Source organism: Macaca nemestrina, chromosome 9 (assembly GCF_043159975.1).
Source record: "Macaca nemestrina isolate mMacNem1 chromosome 9, mMacNem.hap1, whole genome shotgun sequence".
In the NCBI taxonomy this organism is placed as follows: Eukaryota; Metazoa; Chordata; class Mammalia; order Primates; family Cercopithecidae; genus Macaca; species Macaca nemestrina.
This window is the reverse complement of record NC_092133.1, coordinates 54,743,567-54,771,034: the sequence shown is the minus strand read 5'-3', so window position 1 is coordinate 54,771,034 and position 27,468 is coordinate 54,743,567. Positions and strand designations below refer to the sequence as shown.

The window sequence follows — 27,468 nt, the reverse complement described above, 5'->3', positions numbered from 1 at the left end:
GTTGCTGTTGGTGGGGAGGCAGTAAGAAAACAACCTACATGCTTTTCCTTTTCTGAACTAAATAATGCAGTTGCTTAATCCAGTAAATGATGTCAAGGGCCATATTATGATACTGTAATAGATGTTTCCCTTTTAACGTATGGGTAGAAGGCGTAACTTTCTGAAATCTTAAATCGTTAGTAGAACTGCCCAGGAATCACCCTGCATGTACACTTATTTTATTAAGCACCAATAGGTGCCCCATGACAGGAAATAATATGCCAGAGAAAACATCCTGAGAGCAGTAAGTCACTGCCATCAAGTTGGGAAGACAGCTTTATACACACTCCCTCTAACTACCACTACAACTCCCTGTCTATACCGTGCAGAGAAGTGGGCTCACAAAGACCACTCTCAACCTACTCACATCAACACTGTGTTTAAGGGAAAGTGGGGTAATCCCAAGCCTCGAATCCCTAATTCTAACACCAGAGTTCTGTATACTATACCACATGACCTCTAAAGTTCTAAGAGCCAGAGTAAATGCCAAACCTCTTAGAGAAAACAAACTGCCAGTAATTAGAACTTGGCATCTGGAGCTGACCTCTCCTATACGACTAGAAAAAAAGTGACTCTCTGGAACACCATTTCTGGCCAGCTAATGCCAACTCCTTGGATCATTCATGAAGATGCTGGCCCCACACAGAGCTCTGGCCGGATGCCTTTGCAGACATCCTTTATTTGTTCATCACTGTGTGTAATCTAGCCATTATGAGCAGGGACTCCAGAGACAAATACCAGTTCTGCTGCTTCCTAGGGGTGCTGTGTTGAGGGAATTACTTAACTTCTATCAGTCTCAATTTCCTCCTCTGTAAAATTCATTATCATATCTATTTCTAAAGTTGTTGTGAGAACTTAATGAGAAAACCCAAAGCACATAGCATAGCACATAGTGAGTGCTTGATAATATCAGCCCTTGCATTTATGATGATATTGATAAGTTTTGGTCAGACAGGCACAGTCCTAGATGCTAGGGATACAACAGCAAGCGAGATGATTCCTACCTTGCAGGAGCTCAGAATCTAACAAGGGAGAAGACAAGCTAATTGCCGTCATGGTACTATGTGCCATGTTTCAGAATGGGGCAGCACAATATAAGCATATACAGAGGGGATCCTAACCCGGTCGTGGGTAGTCAAGGAAAGCTACCTCAAGAAAATGCTTACTAATGCTGTGACCTAAAGGAGAAGAAAAAGTTGGCTCACTGGAGAAAAGGTGAAGAAAGTGTCCCAGGCAGAGGAGAAGGGCATGTGGAAAGGTCTGGAAAAAGAAGAGACGGCTGGTACCTGCAAGGCCCTGAGGGTGATTCAGCGCAGCCGAAGGGCTTCGAGGCTCACCCCACACATCCAGGATGGGTAATGTGTCTCCTGTCATCCCCACTGTCCTACGGCTGTGCACACTAATGCCCTTCAAACTGACTTGAATTCGTGACACAAAGAGAAGCCAACGAGTACCTGTGCTTGGCTGACACTCCCTACAAATAAATTCTGGCCAGTGCAGTGATTACACATAGGAAGGGGCCACACTTACTCACTTTCGGGAAGTCAAATTTTTCCTTAGGATGTTATCAATGACGCTTTTAAAACCATCATCTACAATGACTCCAGGTCTATTCTTACAGCTTTGATATGGCACACTATTAATTTGTGATAGCCTCAGCCAGTGATGGAAGTAGTGGAGTGTGAAGCATCTGTCATGGAGGTGGGGGGTGGGGGAGGAAGCACAGGTCTCTACAGGGGGTGTGGGTAGAGGTTGGTTCCAGGAACCCCAGTACTGGAGCTAGGTTACTGGATCTGAGGGCTGACAAGCACATCCCCTGCAGGTGGCATGGGATGGAAGAAGGGGTGCCAAGGCAGGAAGTAAGGCAGTAAGTATCCACAAGTTATGCAAAAATAGGTACTAAATGTTCGTCAAGGCAGGTAAATCAGGGAACTGGAAAAGGTAAAGCTAGGAAGATGTGGTTGAAATCAAAGAAGCCACAAAACTGCTGAGAAGAAAATGACTATTTCTTTTTCAGGGGAAATAAAAAATTCCAGAGTGAGTTTCAGCTAGTTGGTTTTTGGTCTTTAAAAAAATCTCATTATTGTCCCTATTTGCACCTTCACAAAACCAAAACTCAAAGAACAAACTACTGATTTTGAATTATTTTCTATAAACATTAAAGTAACATTTTCAAAAACATCATTTAAATAAAGAGATAACTTTATGGATGCTACAATGGACAGAGACACGGGACACTTTTTCAAGAGGATATTGTCCATTTCTCACAATTCAATTCCTGAAAAATCTGATAAGAAAATCACTTCCAAGAAACATGTGATATGCTTAAGTAAGTCAACATGTTGTCCAAAATGTTTAGTTTGCTTTCAAGGAATAATTCAATAAGGAATAATACAGTTAAGGCCGGGCGCGGTGGCTCACACCTGTAATCCCAGCACTTTGGGAGGCCAAGGCGGGCGGATCACGAGGTCAGGAGATCGAGACCACGGTGAAACCCCGTCTCTACTAAAAATACAAAAAATTAGCCGTGTGTGGTGGCGGGCGCCTGTAGTACCAGCTACTCAGGAGGCTGAGGCAGGAGAATGGCGTAAACCCAGGAGGCGGAGCTTGCAGTGAGCTGAGATCTGGCCACTGCACTCCAGCCTAGGCGACAGAGCGAGACTCCGTCTCAAAAAAAAAAAAAAAAAAAAAAAGGAATAATACAGTTAAGCAGATCATTCTGGTCATCCCCCACCCAAAATATGATGCTGATGCCTCCCAGTTGTGTGAAATGTTACCTGAAAGTTGGGAAACATGTTTAAAATAATTAGTACTTCCTTATGGAAACAAAACTATCAATATCATGGTATCAGTTAAATTAGGGAATGCCAAGTTATGCAAAGCCACGAAATCTCTGCGAAGAAAATTATGTTGTCTCGGGGCCGGGGGTGGGGGTGGGGGTGGGGGATGGGGGCAGTGGGGGGAAGCCCTAGAGTGAATTCCAGCTAGTTTCTTAAAATCTTACTATTGTCCCTATTTCCACCACCACAAAATCAAAAGTAAGTTCAAAGAACAAACATCTGATGTTGAATCATTTTCCATGAACATTAAAATACACATTAAGTTTTTTTTTTTTTTTTTTTTTTTTGAGACGGAGTCTCGCTCTGTCACCCAGGCTGGAGTGCAGTGGCCAGATCTCAGCTCACTGCAAGCTCCGCCTCCCGGGTTTACGCCATTCTCCTGCCTCAGCCTCCCAAGTAGCTGGGACTACAGGCGCCCGCCACCTCGAAACACTTGTTCTGACTCATAATTCTGGATGCTGTATGATTTTGCTATTTCAGGCAAGTGAGTTTCAACTTCTGGACATCCTCATTGACAAAAAAAAAAATCTCTTCTCAATTTTACCAATCTCGGCTAGGGTTCTTTAGCTGCTCTCTTAGAATAGCAATCCTATATGTCATAAGGAAAGAGATTTTGGAGGAGTCCATCTAAAAATGTAACTATTTGAATATATAATTGTTTTAAATTTCTGTTGTTAGATTTACTGTGCTCATTTCTTATAGGGAACTAATAATTGAAGTGTAACTTCATTCTTATGGTAGTATCAGATTTGATGAATAGCAAATATCCATAGTAACAAAATGGCTTGCCCAAAGAATATCAATTTTAAAATATACGAAACAATTAAAATTAGGACTGTTGATGTAAGAAAATATATATATTTTTTATATTTCATCTGCAAAAGTTTTTTTTTCATCATAAAAATCTGATGAAGATAGCATGCTATAGATATGTAACAGCTTTGGAAGGTAAATAGTTACCTTAACTTTCCACTTTATATTTTACAAATAGGAAGTAATGCTCCCTGATCTAAGACTTAAGTACTTCTTTTCCACATTAAAAAGGTGCCAAATAAATATAAAATTGTATGTTCCTGTTTTCTTTTCAGTTTCTGTGGGGCTTTGGGGGGTACAAGTAGGAAGAGAAGGTACTGTTTACAAAAGCTAGAATTACAAATTTTTTTGTAATTAGAAGAAAGTCGGTAAGCTATTGAAAAACTTTCAGAGATTTACACCAAATCATTTAAGTAATTTCACTTTCTTGAAATAAACTGCTAAAGTTAGAATAAAATAAACAAGTAAAATCTAATCAAATTCTACAAGTAGTTTCATCCATGATAAAAATAATTTCCATTCATATTCTTCAATGCTCAAGTCGTAATAGATTTATCTCATCTGCAACAAATTCCAGATTAGTATACCATGTGGAAAGAGAATATATCTACCAATGTTCACTAAACCATATATTTTGCAGGTTTGCAGCAATTACAGGATAATATCTTACAGATGAAGGAAACCTTTGCCAAGCCAGCAATATTCTACTAACATGCTTATTTCATCAAATTCTTCACTCCAGACGTAAAGTTAAAAATCCACAGGTAAGTAATCAGCATCTCAGATCACCCCAAGACAGGTCTATTTATACTAACTTTACTAAAAATATTTATTCTTGGACCAGGAAAAGAACACTGAACTCTCTAACTCGACATTTATACTCTATTCAAAATTCATCATTCAAAATGGCTACCAGCTGGAAGCCATCTGCAGCCTGTTTCTCTAAAAGACCAACTAATTTGTGCTCTATTTTCCTTATATTAATAGAGAAATAAGGTCTGTCCCTCACGGAGGAAGCTGTTAAAAGTTATTTCATGGACTAATAATGGACTGGTAGTCTATTTGCTGCATTTCGCCATGGAGGGAGCTAAGTGAGAAAAGAGCCAACTAAGCGGAGATGGGAAAGTTGCGAACTTCTCACTCGAGGGGGTGTCTAAAAGCTGAGGATGTTTATTTTGCTGAGACATTAAAGGGTTCTGGTATATTTCATTGTAGTCCAAGAAAGGACTCCCAACGATTCAGTTATTCATCATCATCAGAACAATTCCTCACGTGCACCCAGTATTTACATACATTTTCCATTTATTCCTCAAAATAATTTGTAAATCAGATAGAGAAACTTACTGTATAGCTGTGAAAATTAGGATTCAAAAAGGTTACATGGCAGCCAGATATGTGGCAAGGTCCAGCTAGAATCTAGGTCATATGACTACTTGTCAAGGAGGCTCTTTCTGCCTCCCTTGGCTTATGAAGGAAGTAGAAGGCACCACAATCTTTAGGGGAGGTCACTCTGAAAGCTCCACCTCTCAGAACTCAGCTATGAATGCTAAGGTAACTGAGCAGCAACAGAGTGGCTATTTCCAAACACTCCTTGCCTTCTTAATGATGAAATGACCCAGATATAGCCCCCAAATGGTTCCCAAACTAAGTTAGTGTCCCCACCCCCAACCCCAAACACATATGGGAAATATGGGAAGTATTTTGGTTGTTACAGTGATTAGGAGGTTTTAATGGAATGCCATCAAGTGGCCAGGGCTATACTTGCTAAACTCTCTGATCAGAGGACAGGACAAATCCACTCAAAATGTCAATACAGATAGTCCATGCTTTACGAAGTTCCGATATGCATGAATTTCAGTTACTATAGCTTGGTTGAAAACCCACCAATCCCTCAACAACACAAGTTTACATTTCCATTACCATGATACACAAACTCTGAGTTGTTGCATCAAATACAAATTTCACTGCCAGCTCTTCAGTCCATAAATAACAGGTCTCATCTGGATCAGTGACCAATCACATTTCTCTTTCGAAGTTTGTTGGCGACTGTTCACGACACGTCTGTTATCAGTTCTGCACAGATGGCAAAGCAAGTAGTCATGATGACTCCTTGTCTCCTAGTCATAAAACCACACGGCATTTTACAAAAATGGGTAAATCAAAAGGGGAAACTGACCAACAAAGGTGAAAGTGCAGCAAGGAAACAATGACAATGCCAGAAATGAAATCTGAATCAGAAGTCAATGAGAACAGGAGAAGGAGCTGATTGTGGGAATGCTGACATTGCTGATTACTTGAGTGACTCCGGATGCTTAGCCAGAGCAACTTAGTGACGACACATTTACTGATACGAGCAAGGAAGGGCTGTGACAAAAAAGATGGAGATATCCCTGAGGAAGTGATGCTGGCGAAAAACTTCACATTAAAGAAATTCTAGAAGATATTTCACAACTTTGAAAGCACACAGGATGAAACACTGGAAGCTGATCCAGACTCCTGAGTATGACAATTCCTTAAGGCTTACAAAGGATGCTCTCACCTTATGGTAAATTATACAACAAAAAGAAAGTTAGCACTATTCAAATTATTCTTAATAAGTTTTTACAAAGAAATAATAAGTGTTAATTCTCAGTGTTTCCAACATTTCAATAGAGTGTACTGAATAAATATTAGTTTTATTTTTCATTTTCCTATATATTTATGACTGACAATAAAAGAGACTAAATATTTTGACAAAAAAATTTAAAGGTTGTAATCACTAAATTTTCCCATTGATTGATGAGAGTGTTTTGCACAGTTTCAATTTGCATAGTCATTTTGATGTCCCCATAGGTCATGTAAAGTGAAGACTACCTTTCATGCTTCACTAAGAATTAGTAAAAGTTTCAAACTGGTCCACCCTGTAGGCAGGCTTAGCTAATTTATCTCAGAAGTTTTGAGAACTCCTACTTATCAATGAAAACCTAGTTCAAATGTGCCTTCCAGTAAGAAAATTCCTCCAAAACTCTCCCAATCAGAGGTCACCTGCCTCTCTTTCTCTCTCTCATACTCAATTTATTGTGGCAACATTATAGTGCTTATTTCTTTAACAATATCGCCAACAAGCTGGGCTCCTGGTGGCCAACAACTGTATCTCTTTCATTTTTAAAACCCTTAGAATCTAGCACATAGGATCTCAGTAAGTATCATTAGAGTAAATTTAATGCTACAGTGATAAAGGAGATAACATGAAGAGAACAGAAGAGGCAACAATTATGTAAGGCTTTCCAATTATATGGCACATGGTCTATCATACAGTACAGACAACGTGAAGTGGAAGCTCCATCTCCCAAGTCTCTTTTAACTTATTCAACAAATGGTATTTCTGAGGCGTCTGCTTACCAGAGTAAGTGAAACTAGGCGAATACTAAGTGAATATTTATTAGATGAAAGTAAGTCCTAAATCACTGGCAGGACTAATTCTCCCAGGAAATATGTGCATGATAATGGAGAAAGGAACCCTCTAAGCAAAACGCCTGCAGTGGCGGGGTAAGTGCAGTGAGTGAGTGGCAAGCTGGGCCAAGCGTGAGCTGTGGAAAATGGGATGCCTCAGTTCAGTTGTTTCCATTCCAACCTTCTGCTAATACAGGCTCAGAGTGACCACATCCACCCATTTTAAAAGAGCAGCCAGAAATCTAGAGTTTTGTGTTACATTTCCTGATTTCTAAATGTTGGCACCTATTTTCCTTATGCAAAAACCACTTTGTGGGCCAAAGCAAGCATGGGTCCCACTTTTTGACCTCTGCTCCAAACCAAAGACAATTTTTTCATGGCATGTGGGTGGGTTATTTATGACGGCCTATAATGTTAGCGAAGAACAGGTCTTCGGGTTCCTCTGGGACATAAAGATATGTGATTCTAAAGGCTACTTCATTCTCCAAGGAATAATTCCTTCAGAAATATTAACCAGATCTTCTATCAGATCTCATGGGTAACTACAAAGAGATTTATTAAACTTGAACTATCAAAGTACAACTTGTATATAACTTGAATACGACAGTGTGTAATTTGTACAACATAAATAATTCCTAGAGATCTACTGTACAGCACAGTGCCTGGAGATAACAACACTGTACTGTATACTTAATTTGCTAAGGGGGTAGATACTATATCAAGTGTTTTTATTAGGGAAAAAACAGTAATAAAGAGGATAGAAGGAAACTTTTGGAGAGGCTGGATAGCTTGTGGTGATGGTCTCATGGATATATACTTATTTCCAAACTCATCAAGTTGTGTACATTAAATATGTACACCTTCTTATGACTATTATCCTCAATAAAGTCTTTTTTAAAAAATGAGACTAAACAAACTTGGGGGAGAAACTGAAATAGTACTTATTTAACAAAATCAAGCTACCAAACCTTGAATGCAATTTTCTAGTCTCCAATTTTTCATAAGACTAGTTACTCCAGTTACTATACATTCATACATGCTTTTTTAGGGAATACATTTTACTACTCAACTCAGTTCATCTTCTTAAAGCAAACGACCCTACTTAGCTTAGTAGGCCCTGATGGCATCTATGCTGATGAGTAATAAGAGATCAGCACAATAACTGAGATCTATAATGGCAACACTGAGTCATCAAAAAGAGATAAACTTTTATGTAGGATCTACTGGGTGAGCAGGCAAGGAGGTAAGGATTAGGTTTGAAAAACATGCTTCCAGACAAAGAGTAAATATTGAAAGGAGGTATGTATTCATTGTGCTGCTCTAACAATTCCAAATGTCAGTGGATGAACACAACAAAAGTTTGTTTCTCCCCCATGTTAAATAGCCTACAAAGGTCAACAAGAGGCTCAGCTCCACACAGTCACTCAGGGACGCAAGCTAATGGAGATCCTTCCATTTTATAGCTGCCCATCTGCAATCCATGGTCCCTTCAGTATCCCCATGGGAGGAAAACAGGAAGAATTCTGCATGGATCTTTTACTGCCATGGCCTATAACAAAAATATCTCTCTTTCACAGCCCATTGTCCATCACAAGACACATCTCCATGCAACTGAAAGGTGGCCGGGAAATGCAGAAAGCAATTAGAATATTTGGTGGGCATGACTGCCTCTGTCAGAAAGGTGTAGGGGTATGGGGAGGGATTAAGGAAGGGAGTGTGTGTATTTATGTGTTTTATTAATATTCCACTGTATAGTAGCCCAGAGTTTACTTAACTCACATCTTTTAATGCTGTCTCATATTCCTTAAATAAGAGACAAAAGTAAACAATATGTTTATGGTGAAACATACATTCTACATAAAAAGGTCAGAATAATGTTGATTACTTATTATCCCATACAGGTCCTTTCCCTGAATTATATCAAATTTGTAATGCATCAAGTTGAAATAGTGGTAAAAAAAAAAAAAACACCTAATGAGCTCTAAAATTGAAAAGTGTCATATGCTTCAGCCACTCAAACCTTATCCAACTGACCAATTTTGACAAAGTCAGATCACATGGTAAAAGGGAGAATTAGCTGGTAAATGAATAAAGTGTCAGTACTCAGCTTACATCACCACGGATTGTTCCGCTAACTTTTGTCCTCAACACCTTGTGAATCAGTGGACTGAATGTTTGCTCTGCTTTGGTTGTACAAAACTGGCCAGGTCTGCATTACTATAACCTTTCAGACTAAAAAATTCACAAAAAGAGTCTGAAAATACTGAAGAATTCAAGAACACTGTCTCTTGCTTTTTTCCTTTAAAACACGTATCACTCCTTTCAGAACCCAGACTCATAAATGTAACCTCTGAACCAAGTCACAAACTTGCTATGCCACTGGCTCCTTGACATGTTTAAACTGCACTCAATCTTCTGTGTACAAGTGGACATTTAAACTGTCTACCCAGAATCCTGGAATCAACCTGATTATCTAAAAGTGATGCCACTCCCATTCCCACAGGTTGGTTTAAGAATAGGCATGTGATCCAATCTGAGCCACAGACAAGGGAGAAGAGGTCTCATGGAAGCTTTTGAGAATGAAGCTTTCTGACTTTGTAAGAGAATTACTGAGTAAGTTCTCTCTTTCTCTTACTACCTGTGAACAATGGCACAGGTAGCCCTGATGCTGCAGGCTCCACCCATGAGCCATAAGGAGTACCAACCATCAGTGTGAAAGACAGACAGAGCCAGAAAACACCTGGATCCTGGATCCTAGATCTTAGATGACATCGCAGAAAGGTTCTTGATCATTAACATCAAAAAGCTTGCTTTCTTTCTTAATACATGTTTTCTTAGTTTTGTTGTTGTTGTTATTATACTTTAAGTTCTGAGATACATGTGCAGAACGTGCAGATTTGTTTCATAAGTATACACATGCCATGGTGGTTTGCTGCACCCACCGACCCGTCATCTACATTAGGTATTTCTCCCAATGCTATCCCACCCCTGGCACCCCATCTCCCGACAGGCCCCAGTGTGTGACGTTCTCCTCCCTGTGCCCATTATGTTCTCATTATTCAGCTCTCACTTATGAGTGAGAAAGTGTGGTGGTTGGTTTTATGTTTCTCTGTATTTTCCTGGGAATGATGGTTTCCAGCTTCATCCATGTCCCTGCAAAGGACATGAACTCATTCTTTTTTATGGCTGCATAGTACTCCATGGTGTATATATGCCACATTTCCTGTATCCAGTCCATCATTGATGGGCATTTGAGTTGGTTACAAGTCTTTGCTACTGAAAATAGTGCTGCAACAAACATATGTGTGCATGTGTCTTTATAGCAGAATGATTTATAATCCTTTGGGTATATACTCAGTAATGGGATTGCTGGTGAGAGGAGAAGCCGGCTGGGCTTCTGGGTCAGGTGGGGACTTGGACAACTTTTCTGTCTAGCTAAAGGATTATAAACATACCAATCAGTGCTCTGTGTCTAGCTAGAGGTTTGTAAACACACCAATCAGCATGCTGTAAAAATGCACCAATCAGCGCTCTGTGTCTAACTAAAGGTTTGTAAATGCACCACTCAGCACTCTGTAGAAAGGACCAATCAGCACTCTGTAAAATGGACCAATCAACACTCTGTAAAATGGACCAATCAGCAGGACATGGGTGGGGCCAAATAAGGGCATAAAAGCTGGCCACCCAAGCCAGCAGAGGCTCGGGTCCCCTTACCCGCTGTGGAAGCTTTGTTCTTTCACTCTTTACAATAAATCTTGCTACTGCTCACTCTTTGGGTCTGTGCCACCTTTAAGAGCTATAATACTCATTGCGAAGGTCTGCAGCTTCACTCCTAAAGTCAGCAAAATTACGAACACACTGGGAGGAACAAACAACTCCGTAGGCGCCACCTTTAAGAGCTGTAACACTTGGGGGAAATTCCAAGACAGCGAAATAGGAAGAGCTCCAGTCTACAACTCCCAGCATGAGCAATGCAGAAGATGGGTGATTTCTTAATTTCCAACTGAGGTAGCGGATTCATCTCACTGGGGCTTGTTGGACAGTAGGTGCAGCCCACAGAACAGGGCGGGGCATTGCCTCACCTAGGAAGTGCAAGGGGTTGGGGAATTCCCTTTCCTAGTCAAGGGAAGCCGTGACAGATGGTACCTGGAAAATTGGGACACTCCCAACCTAATACTGCGCTTTTCCAACAGTCTTAGCAAATGGCACACCAGGAGATTATATCCTGCGTCTGGCTTGGAGGGTCCCATGCCCACGGAGCCTCACTCACTGCTAGAACAGCAGTCTGAGATCAAACTGCAAGGCAGCAGAGAAGCTGGGGGAGGGGCATCTGCCATCGCTGAGGCTTGCGTAACAAAGTGGCCAGGAAGATCGAACTGGGTGGAGCCCACCGCAGCTCAAGGAGGCCTGCCTGCCTCTGTAGACTCCACCTCTGGGGGCAGGGCATAGCTGAACAAAAGGCAGCAGAAAATTCTGCAGACTTAAACATCCCTGTATGTCAGCTTTCAAGAGAGTAGTGGTCCTCACAGCACTGAGTATGAGATCTGAGAACGGAAAGACTGCCTCCTCAAGTGGGTCCCTGACCCCCAAGTAGCCTAAATGGGAGACATCTCCAAGCAGGGGCCAAATGACACCTCATATGGCCAGGTGCCTCTCTGAGACGGAGCTTCCATAGGAAAGATCAGGCAACAATATTTGCCATTCTGCAATATTGCTATTCTGCAGCCTCTGCTGGTGATACCCAGGCAAACAGGGTCTGGAGTGCACCTCCAACAAACTCCAACCGACCTGCAGATGAGGGTCCTGACTGTTAGAAGGAAAACTAACAAACAGAAAGGACATCCATACCAAAACCCCATCTGTACATCGCCATCATCAAAGACCAGAGGTAGATAAAACCACAAAGATGGGGAGAAACCAGAGCAGAAAAGCTAAAAATTTTAAAAATTAGAGTGACTCCTGTCCAAAGGAACAGAGCTCCTCGACAGCAACAGAACAAAGCTAGACAGAGAATGACTTTGATGAGTTGAGAGAAGAAGGCTTCAGACAATCGGTAATAACAAACTTTTCCGAGCTAAAGGAGGATGTTCAAACCCATCGCAAAGAAGCTGAAAACCTTGAAAAAAGATTAGACAAATGACTAAAATAAACAGCGTAGAGAAGATCTTAAATAATGTGATGGAGCTGAAAACCATGGCATGAGAACTATGTGACACATGCACAAGCTTTAGCAGCCGATTTGATCATGTGGAAGAAAGGGTATCAGTGATTAAAGATCCAATGAATGAAATGAAGTGAGAAGAGAAGTTTAGAGAAAAAAGGACTAAAAAGGCCTCCAAGAAATATGGGACTATGGGAAAAGACGAAATCTACATCTGACTGGTGTACCTACATTTGATTGGATAATATCAAGGAGAACTTCCCCAACCTAGCAAGATAGGCCAACATTAAAATTCAGGAAATACATAGAATACCACAAAGATACTCCTTGAGAAGAGCAACTCCAAGACACATAATTGTCAGATTCACTGAAGTTGAAATGAAGGAAAAAATGTTAAGGGCAGCCAGAGAGAAAGGTGAGGTTACCCACAAAGGGAGGCCAATCAGACTAACAGCAGATCTCTTAGCAGAAATTCTACAAGCCAGAAGAGAGTGGAGGCCAATATTCAACATTCTTAAAGAAAAGAATTTTCATCCCAGAATTTTCTATCCAGTCAAACTAAGCTTCATAAGAGAAGGAGAAATAAAATCCTTTACAGACAAACAAATGCTGAGAGATTTTGTCACCACCAGGCCTGCCTTACAAGAGATCCTGAAGGAAGCACTAAACATGGAAAGGAACAACCAGTACCAGTCACTGCAAAAACATACCAAATTGTAAAGACCATCAATGCTAGGAAGAAACTGAATCAACTAATGAGCAAAGTAACCAGCTAACATCATAAGGACAGGATCAAATTCACACATAATAATATTAACCTTAAACGTAAATGGGCTAAATGCTCCCATTAAAAGACACAGACTGGCAAATTGGATCAAGAGTCAAGAGCCATCTGTGTGCTGTATTCAGGAGACCCATCTCACATGTAGAGACACACATAGGCTCAAAATAAAGGGATGGAGGAAGATCTACAAAACAAATGGAAAACAAAGCTGGGATTGCAATCTTAGTCTCTGATAAAAAAGACTTCAACCCAACAAAGATCAAGAGACAAAGAAGACCATTACATAATGGTAAACAGATGAATTAAACAAGAAGACCTAACTATCCTAAATATATATGCACCCAATACAGAAGCACCCAGATTCTTTATAAAGCAAGCCCTTAGAAACTTACAAAGAGACTTAGACTCCCACACAATAATAATGGGAGACTTTAACACCCACTGCCAACATTAGACAGATCAACGAGACAGAAAATTAACAAGGATATCCAGGAACTGAACTCAACTCTGCACCAAGTGGACCTAATAGACATCTACAGAACTCTCCACCCCAAATCAACCGTATACATTCTTCTCAGCACCTCATCATACATATTCCAAACTGACCATATAGTTGGAAGTAAAGAACTCCTCAGCAAATGTAAAAGAACAGAAACTATAACAAACTGTCTCTCAGACTACAGTGCAATCAAACTAGAGCTCAGGATTAAGAAACTCACTCAAAACCGCTCAACTACATGGAAACTGAAAAATCTGTTCCTAAATGACTACTGGGTACAAAAAGAAATGAAGGCAGAAATAAAGATGTTCCCTGAAACCAATGAGAACAAAGACACAACATACCAGAATCTTTGAGACACATTTAAAGTAGTGTGTAGAGGGAAATTCATAGCACTAAAGGCCCACAAGAGAAAGCAGGAAAGATCTAAAATTGACACCCTAACATCACAACTAAAGGAACTAGAGAAGCAAGAGCAAACACATTCAAAAGCTAGCGGAAGGCAGGAAATAACTAAGATCAGAGCAGAACTGAAGGAGGTAGAACACAAAAAAAACCTTCAAAAAATCAATGAATCCAGGAGTCAGTTTTTGAAAAGATCAACAAAACTGACGGACCGCTATCAAGACTAAGAAGAAAAGAGAGAAGAATCAACTAGGTGCAATAAAAAATGATAAAGGGGATATCACCACCAATCCCACAGAAATACAAACTACCATCAGAGAATACTATAAACACCTCTATGCAAATGAGCTAGAAAATACAGAAGAAATACATAAATTCCTGGACCAATACACCCTCCCAAGCCTAAACCAGGAAGAAGTTGAATCTCTGAATAGACCAATAACAGGCTCTGAAATTGAGGCAATAATTAATAGCCTATCAACCAAAAAAAGTCCCAGACCAGACGGATTCACAACCGACTTCTACCAGAGGTACAAAGAGGAGCTGGTACCATTCCTTCTGAAACTATTTCAATGAATAGAAAAAGAGGGAATCCTCCCTAACTCATTTTATGAGGCCAGAATCATCCTGACACCAAAGCCTGGCAGAGACATAACAAAAAAGAGAGAATTTTAGACCAATATCCGTGGTGAACATCGATGCAAAAATCCTCAATAAAATACTGGCAAACCGAATCCAGGAGCACATCAAAAAGCTTATTCATCATGATCAAGTTGGCTTCATCCCTGAGATGCAAGGCTGGTTCAACATATGCAAATCAATAAACATAATCCATCATATAAACAGAACCAAAGACAAAAACCACATGATTTTCTCAGTAGATGCAGAAAAGGCTTTCAACAAAATTCAACAGCCCTTCATGCAAAAAACTCTCAATCAACTAGGTATTGATGGGATGTAATAAGAGCTATTTATGACAAACCCACAGCCAATATCACACTGAATGGGCAAAAACTGAAAGCATTCCCCTTGAAAACTGCCACAAGACAGGGATGCCCTCTCTCAGGGCATATATATTTTATATTTAGAAAACACCATCGTCTCAGCCCAAAAGTTCCTTAAGCTGATAAGCAACTTCAGCAAAGTCTCAGGACACAAAATCAATATGCAAAAATCACAAGCACTCCTATATGCCAATAACAGACAAACAGAGAGCCAAATCATGAGTGAACTCCCATTCATAATTGCTTCAAAGAGAATAAAATACCTAGGAATCCCAACTTACAAGGATGTGAAGGACCTCTTCGAGGAGAACTACAAACCAGTGCTCAACGAAATAAAAGAGGACACAAACAAATGGATGACCATTCCATGCTCATGGATAGGAAGTATCAATAAAGTGAAAATGGCCATACTGCCCAATTTATAGATTCAATGCCATCCCCATCAAGCTACCAATGAGTTTCTTCACAGAATTGGAAAAAACTAAAGTTCATACGGAACCAAAAAGAGCCCACATTGCCAAGACAATCCTAAGCCAAAAGAACAATCCTGGAGGCATCAAGCTACCTGACTTCAAACTATACTACAAGGCTACTGTAACCAAAACACCATGGTACTGGTACCAAAACACAGATATACACCAATGGAACAGAACAGAGCCCTCAGAAATAATACCACACATCTACAACCATCTGATCTTTGACAAACCGACAAGAAGAAGAAATGGGGAAAGTATTCCCTATTTAATAAATGGTACTGGGAAAACTGACTAGCCACATGTAGAAAGCTGAAACTGGATCCCTTCCTTACACCTTATACAAAAATTAATTCAAGATGGATTAAATACTTAAATGTTAGACCTAAAATCATAAAAACCCTAGAAGAAAAGCTAGGCGTTACCATTCAGGACACACGCACAGGCAAGGACTTCATGACTAAAACACCAAAAGCAATGGCAACAAAAGCCAAAATTGACAAATGGGATCTAACTAAACTAAAGAGCTTCTGCACAGCAAACACGAAACTACCATCAGAGTGAACAGGCAATCTACAGAATAGAAGAAAATTTTTACAGTCTACTCATGTGACGAAGGCCTACTATCGAGAATCTACAAAGAACTCAAACAAATTTACAAGAAAAAAATCAAACAACCCCATCAAAAAGTGGGCGAAGGACATGAACATATGCTTTTCAAAAGAAGACATTTATGCAGCCAACAGACACATGAAAAAATGCTCATCATCACTGACCATCAGAGAAATGCAAATCAAAACCATAATGAGATACCATCTCACACCAGTTAGAATGGCAATCATTAACAAGTCAGGAAACAACAGGTGCTGGAGAGGATGTGGAGAAATAGGAAGACTTTTACACTGTTGCTGGGACTGTAAACTAGTTCAACCATTGTGGAAGACAGTGTGGTGATTCCTCAAGGATCCAGAACTAGAAATACCATTTGACCCGGCCATCCCATTACTGGGCATATACCCAAATGACTGTAAATCATGCTGCTATAAAGACACATGCACATGTATGTTTATTGCAGCACTATTCACAATAGCAAAAACTTGGAACCAACCCAAACGTCCATCAATGATAGACTGGAATAAGAAAATGTGGCACATATACACCATGGAAGACTATGCAGCAATAAAAAAGAATGAGCTCCTGTCCTTTGTAGGGACATGGATGAAGCTGGAAACCATCATTCTCAGCAAACTACTGCAACGACAGAAAGCCTATCATCGCATGTTCTCACTCATAGGTGGGAAGTGAACAATGAGAACACTTGGACACTGAGTGAGGAACATCACACACTGGGGCCTGTCATGGGGTGGAGGGAGTGGGGAGGGATAGCATTAGGAGATATACCTAATGTAAATGACAAGCTAATGGGTACAGCACACCAACATGGTAAATGTATACATATGTAACAAACCTGCACATCATTGTGCACATGTACCACAGAACTTAAATTTAAAAAAAAAAAAAAAAAAAAAAAAAGAGCTGTAACACTCACTGCGAAGGTCTGCGGCTTCACTCCTGACGTTAGCAAGACCATGAACCCACCTGAAGGAAGAAACTCGGGACACATCTGAAAATCTGAAGGAACAAACTCTGGATACACCATCTTTAAGAACTATAACACCACGGGGGTCCACGGCTTCATTCTTGAAGTCAGAGAGACCAAGAACCCACCAGAAGGAACCAATTCCGGACACACTGGGTCAAATGTTATTTCTAGTTCCGGATCCCTAAGGAATCCCCACAGTGTCTTCCACAATGGTTGAACTAATTTACACTCCCACCAACATTATAGAACCGTTCCTATTTCTCCACATCCTCTCCAGCATCTGCTGTTTCCTGCCTTTTTAATGATCGCCATTCTAACTGGAGATGGTATCTCATAGTGGCTTTGATTTACATTTCTTGAATGATCAGTGATGATGAGCTTTTTTCATATGTTTGTTGGCCACATAAATGTCTTCTTTTGAAAGTGTCTGTTCAGACACATGAAAAAATGCTCATCACTCGCCATCAGAGAAATGCGAATCAAAACCACAACGAGATACCATCTCACACCAGTTAGAATGGCAATCATTAACAAGTCAGGAAACAACAGGTGCTGGAGAGGATGTGGAGAAATAGGATCACTTTTACACGGTTGCCAGGTCTGTAAACTAGTTCAACCACTGTGGAAGACAGTGTGGCGATTCCTCAAGGATCTAGAACTCGAAATACCATTTGACCCAGCCATTCCATTACTGGGGATATTCCCAAAGGAGTATAAATCATGCTGATATAAAGACACATATACATGTATGTTTATTGCGGCCCCATTCACTATAACAAAGACTTGGAACCAACCCAAATGTCCATCAATGACAGACTTGATTAAGAAAATGTGGCACATAGACACCATGGAATACTATGCAGCCATAAAAAAGGATGAGTTCATGTCCTTTGTAGGGACACAGATGAAGCTGGAAACCATCATTCTCAGCAAACTGTCACAAGGACAGAAAACCAAACACCACATGTTTTCACTCATAGTTGGGAATTGAACAATGAGAACACTTGGACACAGGGTGGGGAACATCACACACCAGGGCCTGTCGTGAGGTGGGGGGAGTGGGGAGGGATAGCATTAGGAGATATATCTAATTTAAATGAGGAGTTAATGGGTGCAGCACACCAACATGGCACATGTATACACATGTAACAAACCTGCATGTTGTACGCATGTACCATAGAACTTAAAGTATAATAAAAATAAATAAATAAGTGGAAAAAAAGTGTCTGTTCATATCCTTTGCCCACTTTTTGATGGAATTATTTTCTTGTAAATCTGTTTAAGTTCCTTGTAGATTCTGTATATTAGGCCTTTGTCAGATGGATACATTGCAAATATTTTCTCCCATTCTGTAGGTCGCCTGGTCACCCTGATGACAGTTGCTTTTGCTATGTAAAGGCTCTTTAATTAGATCTCATTTGCCAATTTTGGCTTTTGTTGCCATTGCTTTTGGTGTTTCAGTCGTGAAGTATTTGCCCATACTTCTGTCCTGAATGGCATTGCCTAGGTTTTCTTCTAGGGTTTCTACGGCTTTAGGTCTTAAATCTTTAATCCATCTTAAGTTAATCTTTGCATAAGGTGTAAGGAAGGGGTCCAATTTTAATTTTCTGCATATGGCTAGCCAGTTTTCCCAACACCATTTATTAAATAGGGAATCCTTTCACCATTGCTTGTTTTTGTCAGGTTTGTCAAAGACCAGATGGTTGTAGATGTGTGGTATTATTTCTGAGGGCTCTGTTCTGTTCCATTGGTCTACGTATCTGTTTTGGTATGAGAACCATGCTGCTTTGGTTACTGTAGCCTTGTAGTATACTTTGAAATCATGTAGCATGATGCTCCAGCTTTGTTCTTTTTGCTTAGAGTTGTTTTGGTTATCAGGCTCTTTTTTGGTTCCATATGAAATTTAAAGTAGATTTTTCTAATTCTGTGAAGAAAGTCAGTGGTAGTTTGGTGGGAATATCATTGAATCTATAAATTACTTTGGACAGTATGGCCATTTTCATGATACTGATTCTTCCATTCTATGAGCATGGAATGTTTTTACATTTGTTTGTGTCCTCTCTTATTTCCTTGAGTAGTGGTTTGTAGTTCTCCTTGAAGAGGTCCTTCATATCCTTGTAAGTTGGATTCCTAGGTATTTTATTCTCTTTGACGCAATTGTGAATGGGAGTTCACTCATGATTCGGCTCTCTATTTGTCTGCTATCGGTATATAGGAATGCTTGCCATTTTTGCACATTTTGTATCCTGAGACTTTGCTGAAGTTGCTTATCAGCTTAAGGAGTTTTGGGGCTGAGATGACGGTGTTTTCTAAATATGCAAACATATACAGCCATGTCATCTGCAAACAGAAATAATTTGACTTCCTCTCTTCCTACTTGAATACCCATTATTTCTTTATCTTGCCTGATTGCCCTGGCCAGAACTTCCAATATACAGGAGGGGTGAAGGAGGGCATCCTTGTCTTGTGCCGGTTTTCAAACAGAATGCTTTGAAATGTCCATTCAGTATGTTATTGGTTGTGGGTTTGTCATACATAGTTCATTATTTTTAGATACGTCCCATCTATACCTAGCTTATTGAGTGTTTTTAGCATGAAGGGGTAAATTTTATTGAAGGCCTTTTCTACATCTATGGAGGTAATCATGTGGTTTTTATCATTGGTTCCGTTTATATGATGGATTATATTTATTGATTTGCATATGTTGAACCAGCCTTGCATCCCAGGAATAAAGTCAACTTGATCATGGTGGATAAGCTTTTTAATGTGCTGCTGGATTCGGTTTGCCAGTATTTTATCGAGGATTTTCACACTGATGTTCATCAGGGGTACTGGCCTGAAATTTTCTTTATTTGTTGTGTCTCTGCCAGATTTTGGTATCAGGATGATGCTGACCTCATAAAAGGAGTTAGAGAGGAGTCCCTCTTTTTCTATTGTTTGGAATAGTTTCAGAAGGAATGGTACCAGCTCTTCTTTGTACCTCTGGTACAATTCGGCTGTGAATCTGTCTGGTCCTGGCCTTTTTTTTGGTTGGTAAGCTATAAATTACTGCCTCAATTTCAGAACTTGTTGTTATTGGTCTGTTCACGGATTCAACTTTTTCCTAGTTTAGTCTTTGGAGGGTGTATGTGTCCAGGAATTTATCCATTTCTTCTAGATGTCCTAGTTTATTTGCGTAGGGGTGTTTATAGTATTCTCTGATGGTAGTTGGTATTTCTGTGCAATCAGTAGTGATATCCCCTTTATCATTTTTACTGTGTCCATTTGATTCTTCTCTCTTTTCTTATTTATTAGTCTGGCTAGCAGCCTATTTTGTTCTTTTCAAAAAACTGGCTCCTGGATTCACTGGTTTTTTTTTGAAGGGTTTTTAGCGTCTCTATCTCCTTTACTTCTGCTCTGATCTTAGCTATTTCTTGTATTCTGCTAGATTTTAAATGTGTTTATTCTTGCTTCTCTAGTTCTTTTATTTGTGATGTTAGGGTGTCGATTTTAGATCTTTCCTGCTTTCTCTTGTGGGCATTTAGTGCTATGAATTTCCCTCTACATACTGCTTTAAATGTATCCCAGATATTCTGGTATGTTGTGTCTTTGTTCTCATTGGTTTCAAATAACTTATTTATTTCTGCCTAATTTTGTTATTTACCCAACAGTCATTCAGGAACAGGTTGTTCAGTTTCCACGTATTTGTACAGGTTTTAGTGAGTTTCTTAATCTTGAGTTATAGTTTGACTGCACTGTGATTTGAGAGACTGATTGTTATGATTTCCATTCTTTTACATTTGCTGAGGAGTGTTTTACTTCCAATTATGTGGTCCATCTTAGAATAAGTGTGATGTGGTGCTAAGAAGATTGCATATTTTGTTGATTTGCAGTGGAGAGTTCTGTAGATGTCTACTAGGTCTTCTTGGTCCAGAGCTGAGTTCAAGTCCTGAATATCCTTGCTACATTTTCTATCTTGTGGATCTAATATCGACAGTGGGGTGTTAAAGTCCCCACTATTATTGTGTGGCAGTCTAAGTTCTATGTAGGTCTCGAAGAACTTGCTTTATGAATCTGGGTGCTCCTGTATTGGGTGCATAAATATTTAGGATAGTTAGCTCTTCTTTTTGCACCCTTTACTATTTTGTAATGTCCTTGTCTTTTTTGATCTTTGTTGGTTTAAAGTCTGTTTTATCAGAGACTAGTATTGCAACCCCTGCTTTTTTTTTGCTTTCCATTTGCTTGATAAAACTTCCTCCGTCCCTTTATTTTGAGCCTATGTGTGTCTTTGCACGTGAGATGGGTCTGTACAGCACACTGATAGGTCTTAAGTCTTTATCCAATTTGCCAGTCTGTGCCTTTTAATTGGGGCACTGAACCCATTTACATTGAAGGTTAATATTGTTATGTGTGAATTTGATCCTGTCATTATGACGCTAGCTGGTTATTTTGCCCGTTAGTTGATGCAGTTTCTTCCTAGCATCGATGGTGTTTATAATTTGGTATGTTTTTGCAATGGTTGGTGCCGTTTTTTCCTTTCCATATTTAGTGCTTCCTTCAGGAGCTCTTGTAAGAGAGGCCTGGTGGTGACAATATCCATCAGTAGTGGCTTGTCTGTAAAGGATTTTATTTCTCCTTCACTTATGAAGCTTAGTTTGGCTGAATATGAAATTCTGGGTTGAAAATTCTTTTCTTTAAGAATGAATATTGGCCTCCACTCTCTTCTAGCTTGTAGGATTTCAGCAGGGAGATCTGCTGTTAGTCTGATGGGCTTCCCTTATGTGGGTAATCCGACCTTTCTCTGGCTGCTCTTAAGATTTTTTTCCTTCATTTCAACCTTGGTGAATATGACAATTATGTGTCTTGGTGTTGCTCTTCTCTAGGAGTATCTTTGTGGTGGTCTCATATTTCCTGAATTTGAATGTTGGCCTATCTTGCTAGGTTGGGGAAGTTCTCCTGGATAACATCCTGAAGTGTGTTTTCCAACTTTGTTCCATTCTCCCCATCAATTTCAGGTACACCAATCAAATGTAGGTTTGGTCTTTTCACATAGTCCCATATATCTTGGAGGCTTTCTTCATTCCTTTTTATTCTTTTTTCTCTAATGTTATCTTCACACTTTACTAAGCTGATCTTCCATCTCCAATACCCTTTCTTCCAATTGATCGATTCAGTTCTTGATACTTGTATATGCTTCACAAAGTTCTTGTGCTGTGTTTTTCAGCTGCATCAGGTCATTTATATTCTTCTCTAAATTCGTTATTTTAGTTAGCAGTTCCCGTAACCTTTTATCAAGGTTCTTAGCTTCTTTTGCATTGGGTTAGAACATGCTCCGTTAGCTTGGAAGAGTCTGTTATTACCCACCTTCTGAAGCCTACTTCTGTCAATTCATCAAACTCATTCTCTGTTCAGTTTTGTTCCCTTGCTGGTGAAGAACTGTGCTCCTTTGGAGGAGAAGAGGCATTCTGGTTTTTTGAATTTTCTGCCTTTTTGCGATGGTTTTTCCTCATCTTCAGGGATTTATCTACCTTTGGTCTTTGATGTTGGTGACCTTCAGATGGGGTTTTTATGTGGTTGTCCTTTGTGTTGATGTTGAGGCTACTGCTTTCTCTTTGTTAGTTTTCCTTCTAACAGTCAGGCCCCTCTTCTGCAGGCCTGCTGGTGTTTGCTGGAGGTCCACTGCAGACCCTGTTTACCTCGATATCACCAGTGGATGCTGCAGAACAGCAAAAACTGCTGCCTGCTCCTTCCTCTGGAAGCTTTGTCTCAGAGCGACACTCGCCAGATGCCAGCCGGAGCTCTCCTATATGAGTTTTCTGTCGACACCTGCAGGGAGGTATCTCCCAGTTAGGAGGCGTGCGAGGTCAGAGACCCACTTGAGGAGGCAGTCTGCCCCTTAGTAGAGCTTGAGTGCTGTGCTGGGAGATCCACTGCTCTCTTCAGAGCCAGCAGGCAGGAACATTCAAGCCTGCTGATGCTGTGCCCACAGCTGCCCCTTTCTCCAAGTGCTCTGTCCCAGGGAGATGAGAGTTGTAGCTATAAGCCCCTGACTGGGGCTGCTGCCTTTCAGAGATTGCCTGCCCAGAGAGGAGGAATCTAGAGAGGAATCTGGCTACAGAAGCTATACGTAAGCCTCAGTAATGGCAGACGCCCTCCCCTGCACCAAGCTCAAGCATCCCAGATAGACTTCAGAATGCTGTGCTGCCAGCAAGAATTTCAAGCCAGTAGATCTTAGCTTGTTGGGCTCTGTAGGGGTGGAATCTGCTGAGCAAGATCACTTGGCATGCTGGCTTCAGCCTCCTTTCCTGGGTAGTGATTGGTTCTGTCTTGCTGGAGTTCCAGGCGCCATTGGGGTATGAAAAAACACTCCTGCAACTGGCTTGGTGTCTGCCCAAATGGCCACCCAGTTTTGTGCTTGAAACCCAGGGCCCTGGTGGTATAGGCACCCGAGGGAATCTCCTGGTCTGCGGGTTGCAAAGACAGTGGGAAAAATGTAGTATCTGGGCCAGATAGCACCATCCCTCACTCACAGCTTCCCTTGGCTAGGGGAGGGAGTTTCCCAACCCCTTGAACTTCCCAGGTGAAGTGATGCTACATCCTGCTTCTGCTCACCCTCCGTGGGCAGCTCCCACTGTCTAACCAGTCCCAATGAGATGAACTGGGTACCTCAGTTGGAAATGTAGAAATCACTCGCCTTCTGCATTAGTCTCTCTGGGAGCTGCAGACCAGAGCTTTTCCTAATTCAGCCATCTTGCCCAAGAATCCCTCATGTCTTTTTAAATTTTAAAATGTTTAATTATCAAGTAAAGATGGGATATGTTCAAGGTGTAGAAAATAATGATTTGGTATATGTTTACATTCTGTAATGATTACCACAATCTAATTAATTAACACATCCATCGCCACTCATGCTGTACGCCAGAACTGGGTTCCTTTTATAATTCAAAGTTTGTACCCTTTGACCCAGATCTCACCATTTCCTCCACCCCACTGGCAGCCGTGGTTCTACCCTCTTCTGTAAGTTTGACTTTTTTATTTTCCACATATAATTCATAACAGATGGTATCTGCCTTTCTATGTCTGGTTTATTTCACTTAGCATAATGTCCTAGAGGTGCATCTCCTGTTGTTGCAAACTGCAGGATTTCCTTCTCTTTTATGGCTAAATATTATTTTATTGTATACACATACCACTATTTCTTTATCCATTCATCTTCCAGAGCTTCTTGATCAACTATTCCAAAACCTACTGTACTTCTGTACTTTTCAGTAATATGAGCCAATACACATACATATTGTTGATGCAGCCTGTTATTTGAGGCTAAATGCATCCTATTGGAGACTCCTTCCAAATCAGGTCTTCCTTTTGATTTCCATGCTCTTCTCAGACATCTGTGTTCAAATCCTTGTTCTCTCCTCTCTCCCAGCTTCTCTTCCAACCGTCCTCACCCCCCACCACAACCATATCTAATAAGTTGCACAGACCTAGCAATTCCCTCTCCAAAACCATGTCCATAATCCAAGACAATCTTCTATCCAGATAATTACCACTCATGAGCACTCACACAGAGGATTTCATGCTTGGTGGTGGCACATCCAGCCTTTTCTCATACACGTCTCTACTTTGATATTTCCCTCCCCTAATTACAACATTACCCAGAGGTTAACTGTTATCTATCTCTCGGCCTAACAGTTAAGACTATCCATAACCAGACCACAATCAGCCTCTTAAGTTTTACTTCTCTCAGGACCCCCTACTTATAACTAGCCACTGTCCTGTCCTCACCCAATCCTCCTTTTTTCTTTTTTTGCTTTATTCAAACTGTACTTTTGTCCCATTGTCTCCTGCTGCTGAATTTCTACATGTTGTTCAACAGCAACTATAAAAGCAACATCAAGATTCCCATAATCTCTCCTTCCTCTGAGCTGCTGTATCACCTTTTATGATCGTTATGATACATTACTACTCTATTTGAACTGGTCCTTCAAGGGACCCTCAGGTAGAATCACTTTCCTTTTGTACAATCATGCATCTAATCAAGAGTGCCTGACTCAGATGTCTAGAAAAGCCAGGGAAAGAACAGTGAGGAATGAATGAGCAGAAGTGAGTGGTTTTAACGTAAATATATATTCCACAAAAGAGAAAAACAGACATAGGAAAATTACTGATTTTCCCAAAGAAATATATTGTCTCAATTTCTTGGCATTCACTAACACCCCTTCACTAATATTTCCCCTTGACCTGCAGACATAGTACAAAAATTATTTCACTCTATCACGGGGAAAAAAAAAAAAAAAACCAATAGTACAATGACAAGGATAAATGGTAACTGACACTTGATCTGAGTTTCAGGGAAATAATAGAGAGTGGTCAGGGGTGCAGCAAATAGGAGAGGGACTGTCCTGCCTAAGGTTGCAAAAACCAGCTCCAGCTATCACATGCAAATGCTGGCACAGAGTAGCCAGACGTCCAGATTTTCCAAGAGAAGGTACAAAACCAGATTGGTATGTAAATCTCCCTAATTCTAAAATGTTGGTAGCTAAATGATTTATTTCAAAATCATTATTCAGACAAACACAATATGGCCTCCAGTGAACATAACTTGTATGCCAAATACAATCACCAAGCTATTTAGCTTGAGTGTTTACCTGAGATAAATTAAAAGAAAAATAGGCTAGGCGTGGTGGCTCACACCTGTAATTCCAGCACTTTGGGAGGCCAGTTCACCTGAGGTCAACAGTTCGAGACCAACCTAGCCAACATGGTGAAACCTTGTCTCTACTAAAAATACAAAAAAAAAAAAAAAAAAAAAAAGTTCAGCGTGGTCACACATATCTAGTCCCAGCTACCTGGGGAGGCTGAGGCAGGAGAATCACTTGAACTCAGGAGGCAGAGGTTGCAGTGATTTAAGATCGTGACACTGCATGACAACCTGTGTGACACAAGGAGACTCAATCACAGAAAATAAAAATAAAAATAAAAATAACAAGAATGTGGTAATACTCCAAGTGAATAGATGGTGCTACTACAAGAATCATTAAAGTTTGTGCTCCATGGCATTTTATAACTAGCTGGATTTTGATCTTAGGAAGAATGAACAGACAGCTTTATAGTCCAGCACCTGACTTACAGGCTAAGGCATTTGGTAGGGAGGCACAGGGCTAAAGGCTGCTAGAAAACTGAGCCCAGTTAAGCCTAAGGCAAGGGTTATATGTAAATCTCCCTGCACATGGTAGGAATTCAATAATACTTCCTGAATAAATACTGGAACTGATTCCTTCCCGGCAGATGCCAAAAAAATTGTTACCCTATTCAATGTGGTACGGCATGGTAAAAAATACCTACTGTACTCTACATGTATGTTTCTGCAAAAGTAATTTTCAATCTTCCTGATATAGGAAAAAACTGTGGAGCCTATAAAAAGTTATTAGTAATATTCAAAGAATTTATACATTTCAAAAATGAATTTAATTGGTAATGAAAATTTCCAAAGAAGCCACTCTGGAGGCTTAAGTGCACTAATGATGTCACAAGGGAGAGCTGGAAAGACAAACACACAGATGTCCTAAGATTGCATTCATCTGCAACAGTGCAGAATTAGAGCTGGCAATATTTCAGACCTCTTCATGTGATGCTTATAGTAAAAGTTTCAAAATGGCTTCTCCCTGGTGAATCTTTAGCTTCTCAACATTTAAAGAGAATCCAATTAAAAACCACTGAACTTTCCAAACTCTGGTTTCAAGAAATTCAAATTCCCTCAATATAACCTCAATTTCCAACACCCAGTCATGAAGAATAAAATGGCATACAGTTTTCAGGTATTAGGAAATGTAACCAGTTAAAGAGGTTTATTTTTATCACTGTGCATTCATTTATAAAACAAGGTGAGTGTGAGACTATATTTCCCACGAGGGGAAAGGATGGTGGCCAAGACGGCCTTGGTCCCTCCTCTTGTGAGGCTTACGGACAGGGAAAGAAACTGCCAAACAGCACTTGCCAATATATAATTACAAAGTTAAGTGTCATGAAAAATTTACAAGGTGCAATGATATCATCTGACATACAGACCCCAACTAGTCTAATAATCAGCAAAGGCTACCTTTTCTAAGCTGCAATATGAAGCGTGGTTCCATCAAATGGGGTAATACAAAACATGCCGGGGAGATTAGCATTCACTCAATTCACAAACATCTACTGCGTACTAAATACGTGCCCGTCCTTACATTAAGCATTAGGTTTATAATAGCGAATAGAATTTAAAAAGTCAATCTACTGGCAGACTTACTCCAGTAAGTCTGAATGAGAGAGAAGAAAGTAGAATGGTGGTTGCTAGAGACTTGGAAGAGGGGGAAATAAGTGATTATTGTTAAATGGGTATGTAATTTCAGTTTTGGATAATGAAAAAGTTCTGGAGATGGATGGTGATGATGGTTGCA

The 27,468-nt window shown here is 40.2% G+C and overlaps 1 protein-coding gene and 1 long non-coding RNA gene across 7 annotated transcripts in view; one reads left to right on the top strand and one right to left on the bottom strand.

Moving 5' to 3' along the window:
• The window catches only part of LOC105466199 (BicC family RNA binding protein 1), a 332,909-nt gene that overhangs the window by 131,013 nt on the left and 174,428 nt on the right, over nucleotides 1-27,468 (bottom strand). Inside the window, exon 1 of one of the 5 annotated variants that reach the window (XM_011715229.3) lies at nucleotides 532-679. The exons of the other annotated variants lie outside the window; for them this stretch is intronic. The gene's annotated coding sequence lies outside the window, so the exon portion shown is untranslated. Of the gene's footprint in view, nucleotides 1-531; nucleotides 680-27,468 lie in introns of those variants that run through there. 5 annotated transcript variants of the gene reach the window in all.
• LOC139356235 (uncharacterized) lies at nucleotides 1,257-4,816 on the top strand. 2 transcript variants are annotated; one of them, XR_011607773.1, is made up of 3 exons: nucleotides 1,257-1,394; nucleotides 4,333-4,456; nucleotides 4,680-4,816. It is a non-coding gene; the product is annotated as an uncharacterized lncRNA (long non-coding RNA). The 2 variants fall into 2 exon arrangements; XR_011607772.1 differs by lacking the exon at nucleotides 1,257-1,394 and adding an exon at nucleotides 2,231-2,368.